This window comes from Phlebotomus papatasi, chromosome 3, assembly GCF_024763615.1.
Source record: "Phlebotomus papatasi isolate M1 chromosome 3, Ppap_2.1, whole genome shotgun sequence".
Classification (NCBI taxonomy): Eukaryota; Metazoa; Arthropoda; class Insecta; order Diptera; family Psychodidae; genus Phlebotomus; species Phlebotomus papatasi.
Window position 1 is genome coordinate 49,179,398 of NC_077224.1, and position 12,768 is coordinate 49,192,165.

At 34.4% G+C, this 12,768-nt stretch overlaps 1 protein-coding gene across 1 annotated transcript in view; it reads right to left on the bottom strand.

Annotated features, from left to right (window-relative positions):
* The window catches only part of LOC129808058 (inactive dipeptidyl peptidase 10), a 273,322-nt gene extending 269,888 nt beyond the window's left edge, over positions 1-3,434 (bottom strand). Inside the window, exon 1 of the mRNA XM_055857740.1 lies at positions 2,828-3,434. The gene's annotated coding sequence lies outside the window, so the exon portion shown is untranslated. The remainder of the gene's footprint in view (positions 1-2,827) is intronic.
* Positions 3,435-12,768: the final 9,334 nt, after the last annotated feature.

Consider the following 12,768-nt stretch of genomic DNA (forward strand, 5'->3'; position numbering starts at 1 on the left):
TTATACAAAATTTCAGAGTTTGTGAGTCTCCTGTGTCTCCTGTACTTAAAAATTATTTTAACAATTTTATTTTGTGTTCTACTGACTTTATTTAACATATCTTTGTTGGCGCCCATATCTGGGCTTCATAGCTTAAAATCGGCTCACACAAAGAGTGATATATTGTACGCCTAATATCTTTAGGAATACCCCTGTATTTATTTCTTGCTATGGTTCCTAGCAGTGACGATAGTTTTTTTTATGATATACGTAAAAACAATTGGCTAAAGATTAAAATTGAACTTTTAATATCTTCGACCTGTTCCAATCCATATCAAGTGAACTTTCATATTAATTTTGTAAACTTTATTTGATCTGTCAAACAGAAAGCCATCCGACTCGGAAAGCTTTCAGGTGGATCTTGGACTGCGTCAGGAGTGTGCTCTATCATCATTATTGTTGTACATGATAGAGCGCAGTAAGGCGCAGAATGTGACTCGTACTGGGCGTTATAGGGTAAGCAAGATTTGGTTCCTTTTGAATTTTTCGAAATAGAGCTTCAGTTCACTTAACCGTGTTCGTGTTGATACAGGTATGAAGGTTACATGGCTATAGCTAAAAATTAAATGTCAGGGAAGGAGTGCCATTGAAACAGTTGAAGAAGTTAAGGTATCTCAGGGTGTTATTCACGAGTGACGAGAAGATAGACGCAAAACTGTCGTCGATCGGTCGAGCTGCGTCAGTAATGAGGCAGCTTGACGGAAGCATAATGAGGAAGGCCGAGCTTAGTCGTTCAGCAAGTTATCGGTTTTCAAAGGTGTGTTCAATCTTTTTCTTGCACTGAGGAAAAAAAGAGGGTGCTATTAACATTTTTTCCTAAGAAATTTGAAAAAGGTACCTTTAAACCCTAATACACCTAAAAAGGGTAATATTTACACCGATTTTGGATCAATACTGCAGGGTAAAATTAACATTTCCGGAATGTTATTTTAACTTTTTCGGATTTTTTTCAGTGTGCTTATGGTCATGAGGTTTTGATAATGACGGAAAAAGTAAGATCGCGAGTACAAGTTGCCAATATGAGGTACCTCCGGGCGGTTAAGGAAATCACTCGCCGAGATCGAGTAAGGAACGCAGCTGCTCGAGAGGAGATAAGAGTCGAGGAGTCGCTTCTTCGAATTGAGAGATCGTAATTTTAATAGTATATGATCACGTTCAGAGGATAATGCTGAAAGATTCCCAAAAAAAGCCATGCAAGCCATTGTGAAGAGGTGTCGACCTCGGGGCAGATCTAGGACAAGGTGGCTAAAGTAAATTCAAGATCTTGTCTTGGAACGCCTTGGGATCGAACCCGAACATCTTCTTGAAGTGCTGGAGGATCGACAGGAGTGGACTGTTTCAAGCGGTGTTGAAACGTTAAAAATGATCATTAAGAAGATGAAACACTCCCTCTGTGAGAATAACCTTTTCTTATTTACTGCCCCCCGTACATATCGACGGTTCCATTACATACTATGCTATCCCAGAATTACAACTTTTCAGGAGAGCCATTTGAAGTTAATGATTTCTTATGCTGCCCGTGTATTTTTTTTTTCGAAAGTCTCAAATATCTCGTTACGCGAACATCGGATGACCACAAAATTTTCACCAGTGGTAGATCTCGGTCTTAGGAAAAACATACAGTAGAGTCTCGCTATAGTCCATATTTGGTTCCAGATTTGACACTTGGGTCGCACTATAGTCCATGTCATTTTTTAAAATTTTCAACGACTTTTAGTATTGAAATTGCTCGACGGCTTCCACTTTCTTTGCGATTGTGGTACTTGTCCTCGCTCTCTTCATTATGGATCACAATTATCACAACTACTCAAGAAAGTTTGCCAAAAATATTAAAATAATTATGACAACATTGCATGTCGCGTACTAAAAAATATAACCTAACTTATAATCAGGTTTTGAAATCAACGGTCGATAAATTGTGGACTATAGAGCGATGGCCTATAGCGGGACTCTACTGTATTTCTCTACGCTAAGTCGACTTAGCGTAGTATGGAATGGAGCCGTCGATATGTATGGCCACGAAACATACAACCTGAGAAGGGATTTTTCATCGTTTTCGTCCCGAAGTAGGTTGGAATCAACGCTAAGACGGTGATGTCCACATAAGATTTGAGTCAAAAATATGGCATTTAATAAATAAATAAAAATAGTCTTTCGTAACTGAAAATATAGTAAACTTACAGCCAGTCACATGAACAAGATTTTGATGTCTAGTCATCTTCAAAATCAGGGATATTAAATACATCTACCTTATGAATATGAGATCGATCAGAGGTGTCTGACCGAATTACAGCATTACCATAGACTATGGTTATGAAGTATACATAGCATTAGGACTATTAATGTTTCTCATCTTTTGTCTTATAGGTATATTTATTATTTATTTATTAAAGTCACAGACGCCGTAGCTTTAGCATCTTGTTGTGATATTGCGAGACAAATTTTGTGGCTTCCCCCTCACCTTCATCAAGAAATTTGTTGACAAATTCAGTATCAGAGAAATATGGTTCACATTTCAGAACAACATTTCATCCATGTATAATGATATTTTGTGCTTAGGAAGACACGCGAAAATGACGAAAAGCTCAAAATATTTGTAAATCGATTTCTTGTGCAATGAAATAGGATTTATCTCGGGTAAGTCTTAAGCATGAGCAAAAAAATGCTTCATGTTTTCTACTCTTTCATTGATGGTGTCTAAATTTAAAGCATAAACAGCCAATCAATCATGTGAAAACTAATTTTATTGATGGCTGGATGAGGCAACATATAGGAACGGTATACTCACACAATTTCACCTGTTGAGTGAGAAGAAAAATGCCAAAGAATATTTTTACGGGGTTTACGGGAAGCTCCTTAAGGGGATTTTTTTTTTGCTTTGAATGGTGTATTAAAATAATAAACACACAAATCACCTTCCTCCACAAATTCACTGAACACCAAGGGTAAACAAAGGGGGAGCGGAAACCACAAATAGGAAATTCTAAAAGAATGGAAAATTGTTTTGGGCAGGTAAGGAAGGATGAAGCAATTTTTTTTTTATCTAACCGATTCACACACTAATTGGAAATTTCTTTTTCTTCTTTCAAAATCACACAAATTCCTTTACTTTGGCACATTTTTGTTCTGGTACACGCTCAAAAGAAAACTTTAATAAAGTGCTTTGAGATGTTTCTTTATTCTTTACGCTTTCTGGACGACACTTCGTGGAAACCCCCAATTATTTTTCCCACTTTGTACCTCAATCACGCTCCTCTATGTATTTTGTTGTATCACTGAGGAACACCAACCGGATATTGAAAGACAAATACGACGACAAAAAAAATATACGGTTCGTTGATGGGGGATGGAAAAATTGTGCGCACTTTGAGGACTCAACCATGCGACTTGTGCGAAAGTTCGTACGGTACTGAGGAGATGCGGGAAAATTATCAACAACGTTCCAATACTCCGGCCCGGTGGTGTGTTTGTGTTGGGGAGCAGACAAAGAGAAAGCGCTCTTCGACCTCCACTTGAGAGGCGGTCATGGGGCATAACCCCATTCCTCAAATAAAATACAAATATTATTAATATTGGCTAGGTAATTTATTTAAAGTGGAAAATATCATTCAGTTACTAAAAGTTACAATCAAGATATTTTTATTTATTTTTTTGTTGAATTCTTGAATATTTTTTTTATTTTCCATTTTTTACATTTTATTGAATTACTCATATAAATTGTTATAACTTTTTGAACTTTTACAGTCAATAATAGGTGAAATTTCTATTATAATTCTTACAAAATTTTATGTTCTGTGATCGGGTTCAAACTTAGCTAAAATATGTTACGCAACTCCCTTTATATCACGAATATGTAGGTCATTAAAAGCTTTACTAAGTCGTCTATCCGATCGTTCTTCCGAGCTAAACATCACAAAGATACCGACAGGTACACTGAACATGAACATCCCTTCCAGAGTATTGAAGATCTGAACCCTACTTTTTCAATTTTGTCAAATACTTCACCCCTATAGCATGCATCGAGCATAAAATTTAGTATATCCGGGCCCAAAAGCTCTGGATTAGAAAAAAAACCTTAACCTCTCTAACTTTCTTAACCCGAAATATAGGGGGTCAAAAAAGTTGTTATTGGCCAAATTTTATCATCCAGGGCAATTAAAAAAGATCTTATAAAATACCACTTTTTTTTCTAATGTCGGAAGCTCGTAAACATCGTTCGTAACGAAGGTAAAAAGAAATGACCAGTGATAAGCCCAGATAAGCTTATGGTAGCCGAGATTCTTTAAAGGTGACCCCGCAATGCGTGCAACTCGGGGTGCTTGCAACTCGGAATGCGTGAAAATCCTATTGTGAGTTGAATTTTGGGGGTAAAGAAACACGTCGAGCCAATTTTATCCATTTCGGCTAACAAAAAAAAACTTCACTCGATGCGGTTCTTTACCCCCAAAATTGAACTCACAATCGAATTTTCACGCATTCCGAGTTGCAAACACTCAAAAATTGTACGCACTTCGAGGTCACCTGTAAAGAATCTTAGCTAGTATAAGCTTATCTGGGATTACCACTGGTTATTTTCTATTTTAAACAGTCTGAGTCGACAACAAAAGAAAAAAAAGTTTATTGAAAACGGTTAATAAACATTAACCCATTCAATCAATGTACCAGAAATACTTTGTTTAGATAGAATGTTCAAATTTTGGGATGAGTAGATGAATTTTTTGAAAAGAATAAATTTTTACCTATTATGGGGGCGCCGGGAGCTTCTGTCAAACAGACGTCTTAACGGTCACTGAATTTAAATTCTGTAAATTAATTCATTAAAAACTCTATTGATTTAGGTAGAGTAACTATCCAAGAAAACAAATTGGCAATCATAATTTAAATCAGGAAAGAGGATGAAGGCCAATTTTAACAAATTCGACGGGATGTCGCATTTTCCGTCCGCCATTTTGAGCAAAAATTTTCCATGACTTTCCGCGAAGCGAGATAACAACAACATAATGTATTCCCATCTCTGTCGGACTATTTTTCCCAAGTAATTGAAGGACTAAAGTTACTAAAAATCCTTTCCCGACATCAATTCGAATATATATTGCCCAGAAATAAATCATCTAAAATAACACAATTTGCGTATGATGTATAATACCATGGAAAGGAATGGGTTAAAGATAAAGTTCGGTCCATTTGAATATAGTAATATCAATATAGTCGATCTCATATATACACTATAGGGGAGGAAGTTGACAGCCTGCACGTAGCTCGAAATTTACAGAATTTGTTTTATTTTCGGGTGGCCCTCCCTGCATGCGCTAGGGACTATAATAGTAGTTTCGCCTCCGTTCACACACGAAAGAGAAAAAAACTATCCTAGCGTAACCAATGTCAACAGTCGACGCCGTAACACGGCAGCAACAAATGAGACAGATATATACACTATATACTAAAATTTCATCGAAATTGCTTCATAAACAACGAAAATATGGTCCGATCAAGACATTTTCGATTTTAGCTCAGGTCAGAGAACATCGAAGAAGGAGTGCGACCAACCGTTAGAAAGGTCACGACCTCAGCTACATCATATTATAATTTAAAGAAAAAGCATAGTCTGGTTTTAGAAATATTCGAGATCGATTAAACGAAAATCGATTTTTCAATTAATCAGACCTTCGATTAAATCGAATGAAATTGAGGTGTTATTAGACTTGTAGTACTCCACGAGAGCTTTCCAAAACACTAAAATTTTTCGAATTCCGATAGTCAGAACCAAAGACATGTATCTCCATTTGAAAATTGAATTTTTCAAATGACCTAAAAAATCGCTATCTTGAATGTTTGAAGAAAAAAGAAACTTCGAAGGGTCTATTTTTTAACCGATTTAGTTAAATTTTGATTTTTTGGAAAGCTCTTGAAATTCACTTATCTTTCATGCCAGAACATTCTGGAACGGTCATTCCTTTACCAATTTTTGATTTTGAAATGCTTTTGTGATTTATGAAGCAATTTGATCTCTAGTAGATCAGTACACTGAGAAAAAAAAGACGGTGCGATTAACTTTTTTTCCTGATAACTTTAACACTTTTTAAGTGTAAAAATATATCAACATTTTTCAATGTTAATTTTACACCTTTTTAAGGGTAAAATTAACATGAAGAAAGGTAACTTTAATCCATAATACACCTAAAAAGGGTGATATTTACACCGATTTTGGATCAATACTGCAGGGTAAAATTAACATTTCCGGAATGTTATTTTAACTTTTTCGGATTTTTCTCAGTGTAAGCACCAAAAATCATGCATAAAACTAATTCACGGAGAAGTCTGTCTTGTAAGTTCGAGCATTCTGCAAAACTGGGACGCTTTGTCGTCTTTTTATTTGACAAACAAGTGCTATTATTCAAAGAAATGTATTTCATATATTTTTTAGAATAATATTTTTTATTTTATTTTTTTGAATTTTATTTGTTTTTTTTTTACTAGCTAGTAATCAAACTATCTAGTGGTCTTTCTTTCTCTCTGAATTCTGTCTGACCTATTCCCAAAGTAAATGTAACAATGATATTGTAATAAGTAGCATACAGCTTGCGAAGGGACGTTTCCATCGTTTAATCTTGGAGGTAGAAATCAACGCTAAGACGGCGATAGACCCATGGAAAGGGGGGGGGGGGTAAAAATCGAAATTAGATGAAAATAAATTGAATTAAAAATATTGAAATTGAATCCTGTGGTTTTTAGGATTTACATACGACATTATTGTATTATTTGATACAACAAACTTTACTTTTCTGTGTTGGCCTAAGTAGGGATCAAGCTTGCAACTTTACGATGTACCATTGACAAGGTATGTCTGATGTTCGACAAAATGGGCGTACTCACAGCAAAAGTTGATATAAGTTGATATGACTGGAAATATTGAGGTTTTATAGCCCATACTTAATCCTCCCTTAAGACTGTACCCGGAGAATCTACTGATATTCACCCATCAAAATAATTGCCCTTTTCTCCACTTCATCCAAAATACATCACCTCCACACATCTCTGGCCTTCGGAAAATAACGCCGACCTACGCTATAAATAAATCTCGCCTAAAATCAGCAATAAAGGGTATTTTCACAAAAAGGTCATCGACATGCTATTACATTACCACACAAGTACACTAATTGTACATCCAATAGACAACTGCAAAGCCTAAATTGATTACAGTTTCGCATTTCAATTTCAACATTGATTGATACATCACGCATTTTGGTTTAAGCTTCCGTATTTACCGAATCGTTTGCTGTTTGTAAATGTAAAAGTATTTTCAAATGCAATGTCCTCTATTTATACCAGAGTTTAATAATATTTGTTTCTAAATGAAAGGTAATGCTTTATGATAAATTGAATTAGATGGATTTCCAAGGATTTTGCAAATGTGCAAATTTATTTATTTAAAATAAAAATAAATCCTTAAAGTCAGCGTGAGGATAAATAAACGACATCCAGATATACATTTATGATTTATGATTGTATTTAAGAATCTATTTTAAAGAATTAAAAAAAATGTTTATATATTATTCCGATTTCCGATCTCATTAGGCAAGTAATTCACGAGCAAGAAATAAAAGTTCACAAGTTGTAATATTTATTTAAACTTATAAAAAAATTTACTTGCTTTTTTCTGCTCAAATATGATTAAGTTTTCTTTAATAAAATGGATATTATATCCAATATAGACCGTATCTAAATTTATAATACTCCTAATCACTCATTATTTGTTCAGTAGAAGAGCACTTGCTATATGATACAAGTGCCTCGGGTTCGATATACCTTTAAGTTAGTAAGTGACTTTTCGAACTATAGGCTTTGAAATAGATTTCAGTGAATATTGATTATACGGATAATAAAAAAAATTAAAAAAACTATAATATTGTAATCCTATAGACTAAATATCCCTCCTACAATAAAGGATGTTTTTTTGGAACACCGTACTATAACTTCTTATTATTATGTAATAAGACAAAAATTTTAGAAGACTTAGTCTTATTGAAAGAAGGAACAACCGCATCTACTCCGTAAGAAAAACATACCACGAGGGTGTCACCCTCATAATGTAGAATATCAATATTAACTAATAATTTCTCCATATCTTTTAGAAAATATTTAGCTAAAATTCGCCCCTCTCCACAGGAGAATCAATTTGCCATCATGAGCGACAAGGCAGGATATTGGGTTTCATTTCAGATTCTGTTGATTTATGTGCTATTCTCTGTAACTTTACGGATTTCTTTATTTTTTTTTACTGCTGTTTCTTGCTTGCCTTTTCCAAAGAGTTTTCCGGTCTGAGGATTAGGTCCAGCTGAAATTCACGCTCCCGGCACAGTTTGTTTGAGAAATGATATCGTAGAAGGGATCCCATTGCGTTTGGGCATGAATAAATCATTGGTGCTGCAATAAAAGAAGACATTGCTACTGACTGACGGATATAATCACACTTGAGAGTATGAGGTTTTTATGCCAATCAATTCTTCGCCTCTTTTTATATACCGCCGACAACATAAAAACTTCTTGGAAACCTCTCATTTTCAGATGGAGCTTTCATTAAACATTTTAAACATAAAGTGACATCTATGTAATAGAAAAAGTCCCTTGCTTTTATGTTTCAGAAAAAAAGTACTAATGACTCTGAGAATGATTTGTACATTTTCAGAAATAAAATCTTTCTATTGAATTGACTTGAATAGTGACTTAATTTTCTTTTGAAATGACACATATTGATTTTACTGTAAAAAACTTGTGTCTTAAAAGAACAGTATTATGAATATGTTTTTGCGGAATGCTCGAATTCGTACATTTAATATTGAGTTCTACAAAAATTGATTTATTAAAGTTATTTGAACCAGTATATGTTCATATTTCGAAACCAGCTGGAGATTGCAATGATTCAACAGTTTTATTTACTGCAGTATTTTGTTAAATCAACCCAATATTTTTAGTTCAATCAAAATGATTTACTATTTTTTTTTTTTAAATTGATTCACAACAATTATAGTTATGCTACCTACCAACCGTTCTTGGTCATTTTTCCTAAAGGCGTCTACACATTGGGAGCAATTTTCGTCAAAAATTGCGTTTTTGACAGAAATTTGACGTTTCTCCCTACAACTCTGCAGGGAATTTCCTTCAAAAAAGCAATTTTTGTCAAAAATTGCTCCCAATGTGTAGAGGCCATAAGGCACTCGGTCAAATTACAGACCCCGGTAGATAGTATACTCAACTTTTTTTTAGAATAAAAAGAGAAAAATTTTTTAGAATAAAAAGAATAATAAGAGAAAAAATAGAATTAGACATTGAAAAATATATTACATGCATATTTTAAGAAATTCATAAGATTATTCGCACACAGATCAATAACAAAATTTAAAATAAAGATTTGAGTTGTGGCAGAGAGAATTCTTTGCTGAATGAAGTACTGTTTTCAAAGGAACAGCGGTACTTTGGGGTGACTTAAGTTTCGGACAACTGCACTTTTTTCCGTGTTCTTAATAAATTTCTTCTAGAGCCCTTTTCAGGAAACCTAAGGCACGAGACCAGCTATTTTTATATATCCTGCCATTTGGAAGGTGCCAGGCTTCTTAACGAAAATTGAAACATGTGAAAAATGAGTAATTTGAAGCTTGCGTTGTTCCAAAGTTCCACACTTTCTCCTACTATTAGGGCAGGGGCCCATCAAGCCTAATAAAAAGTGAAGATATTTTTCACTTTTCCTTGTAAAAATTTTTCAGATATTGCATCGCGACTTAAACAAATTTGCTCGTAGTTCTTGTATTATTTCGGCGAACATTATGATAAATGTATTTTTAGATAGCTTTTAATGCACGATTTCGAAATATATCAGACTGATAAGTCAATTGTCTTTAGGAAAAAACTTGCCAACAGTCTTCAGTGCCTCTATGCAAAAACGTATGGAAAAATGGAATGTCGAGAGGCCCCTGACTAGGGGAAAGTTCCTATGCTTCTTACGATCCCAAGCTTCGTAAAAATTAATTTCTTCCTATGTTTTTCAATAAAATGTCACTCATCACATTCATATTTTGAAAACTAGATGAATGAATTTATTCAGAAACATAGGAAAAATTAGTAATTACGAATCTTAGGCACTTTGGGAAAAAAAACCCTATTTTTAAGGTGTTACAATTCAAAGGTGCCCCATTTCTTCCTATAGCAAGGCGCTCCATTTTTATTTACGTTTTGGATCATTTACCGTTCACCGGTCTACAACCGATTTAAACTGATGTTATAAATCACTTAAGAGATGGCCCAAAATAGCTTACACTGAAAAAGATCTTTTGTAAAATTGTTCATAAATGTTTGTGAATTTCTAAAGGGGACTTACGAAATGCTCGTAAATCGTATAACCCAGAAACGAGTTTGTGCTTTTTTATAAACATTGTTCATAACATGCCCATTTGACAAACATTTTTTGTGCTTTTACAAACATTTTTTCGTACATTTTTGTTTATCTGACAAACATTTACGAACATATGACAAAATTTTACGAACTTTTTTTGTATGTTTACGGACATTTACAAACAAATCTTTGTAAAAGTACAAAAATGCTCGACAAATGATCATTTTACAAACAAAGTTTGTGAAAAAATACAAACTTTTACGAACTTGCTTGTAGGTTATACGATTTACGAGTATTTAGTAAGTCCCTAATAGAAATTCACAAGCATTTACGAACACTTCGACGAAATATTTTTTTGAAAAAAAAATATCGGTTTATAACTGGTTGTACAGACATATCAAGGATTCTAGAACCTTTGCAAAAGCAGCGAATTTGTGTGAATCGCTTGAGGAATCCGCTATTTAGAATAGAATTTTTCGCAATCTATTGTTGGATAATGAGCTGGCGTGATGGATATTCTATGGGGACACTTCCGGTAATCACCAGTGGAAATTTATATCACCTCAAGAAGAAAAACAAATTTTCTGTCTTGCCCAGAGCTTTCGGTCCGGATGTAGACCTTCTTCAGTGGTCGATTAGACTATGTTTTTTGATTTCCTGAAGTTCGTTATTTTTGGAAAAATAGAGGATCATCACCAGCAGTAATCACTTGGGAGGGTATTAACTAGTAATAAACTCCTGGTTTTCTCAGAGAAAACCGTTGATGAAACAATGAAAAGTAGTCAGAAAAAGCGCCTAATCAAATCACATCAAAGCCAGAATTGCAAAAAGAAAAATTAGGAAAGTAGCAAAAAAACTAATTATCTATTAGTTAAAAACTTCCCAAGTGATTATTGCTGGCGATGATCCTCTATTTTTCCAAAACTAACGAACTTCAGGAAATCAAAAAACATAGTCAAATCGACCACTGAAGAAGGTCTACATCCAGACCGAAAGCTCTGGGCAAGACAGAAAATTTGTTTTTCTTCTTGAGGTGAAATAAATTTCCACTGGCGATTATCGGAAGTGTCCTCATAGAATTCTTGGAATCTTTGATTTTAAAAACCGGTATAAGGAATGCTTCAACGATATTTTCGTAAATGGACGAAATGTCTGCCTATAGGTAACCTCTAAAATATATCCAAAGCCGTGCACGACGCGTTTTAAATAAGGGAAGCTGGAACACCACCGAACATGGGGCAGTACCGAACACTAATTTTTATTTCTAAACTACTTGGAGTATCTCGACTAATTCTTTAATGGACAAAGCATCCCTACAGTACCTATATGAATACATATAAGTCTTTTCCTCTGAAGTCTGATATCTGATTAAAAAATTGCAGTGTTCGGTGGTGCCCCGTGTTCGGTGGTGCCTCAGTTTCCAAGAAATTCCTGAATCGCTATCCCTAGCTGTTTGGCCTGTAGATTGATACCATACAGACAAAAGGACGAACAGATGGGCACACGGACAAATACCGTGACATAAATTCTCGGCCATCGTCTGAAAAGCAAAGATATGTTGAGAAAAGTTCTCCTTGGGAGGTGGAAAGTAGAAACGTTGAGCTATCATAAAATCGAGGAATTATATACACTGCTTTCTTGGTATACAATTTGTAGAAAGTGTTCATCGTAAATTGCTCTATGTAGACTTCGAGTAATGAGATTATTCATATATTTCTAGTGGTATAAATTAAAGTTATGTATAAATTGTCCCAGAGTTATCTTATGGAGAGGATTCACAGAAGAATATAATTTATTACTTCTTCCTGTTCGACGTTTAATTTTGATAACGGAAAGCATTATTTTTTTTTAACCACTAAATTCGCAAAAATCAAAATATTGCCTTCCGAGGACTGAAATGTGGACAATATGCATTAGGTATGAAAACTTAATTATGTATACTGCTCTCACTTTAAGAAATAAAATCATTCAACCCAATCTTACCATTTCCATGATGATTTTCTCAAAACAATTATATATCCAATTTGCTTTGTTAAGTTAGTCCAGAATCAAGCTTTAGGGGAACACAAAATCTTGACTGAGGCCATGTGTAATGTGGTGATGATAATGAGTTTTCCTGTTTTCCAGTCATTAAAATTCCAAACAGGTTGTCCTCCACTAAATGTAATTACCGGTCTCACCATCCTAAGCAGATGATGAATATCCTTTGGATCGCTTTAGGAATTCGACTAACATGAATAAATATCGAGCATGAAAATTAATTTTCAATCCTCTATAGAATATGCATACTGCCTGTTAATTAGTATGGAATATAGAGGCACAATACTTATTAGTTCAAATAT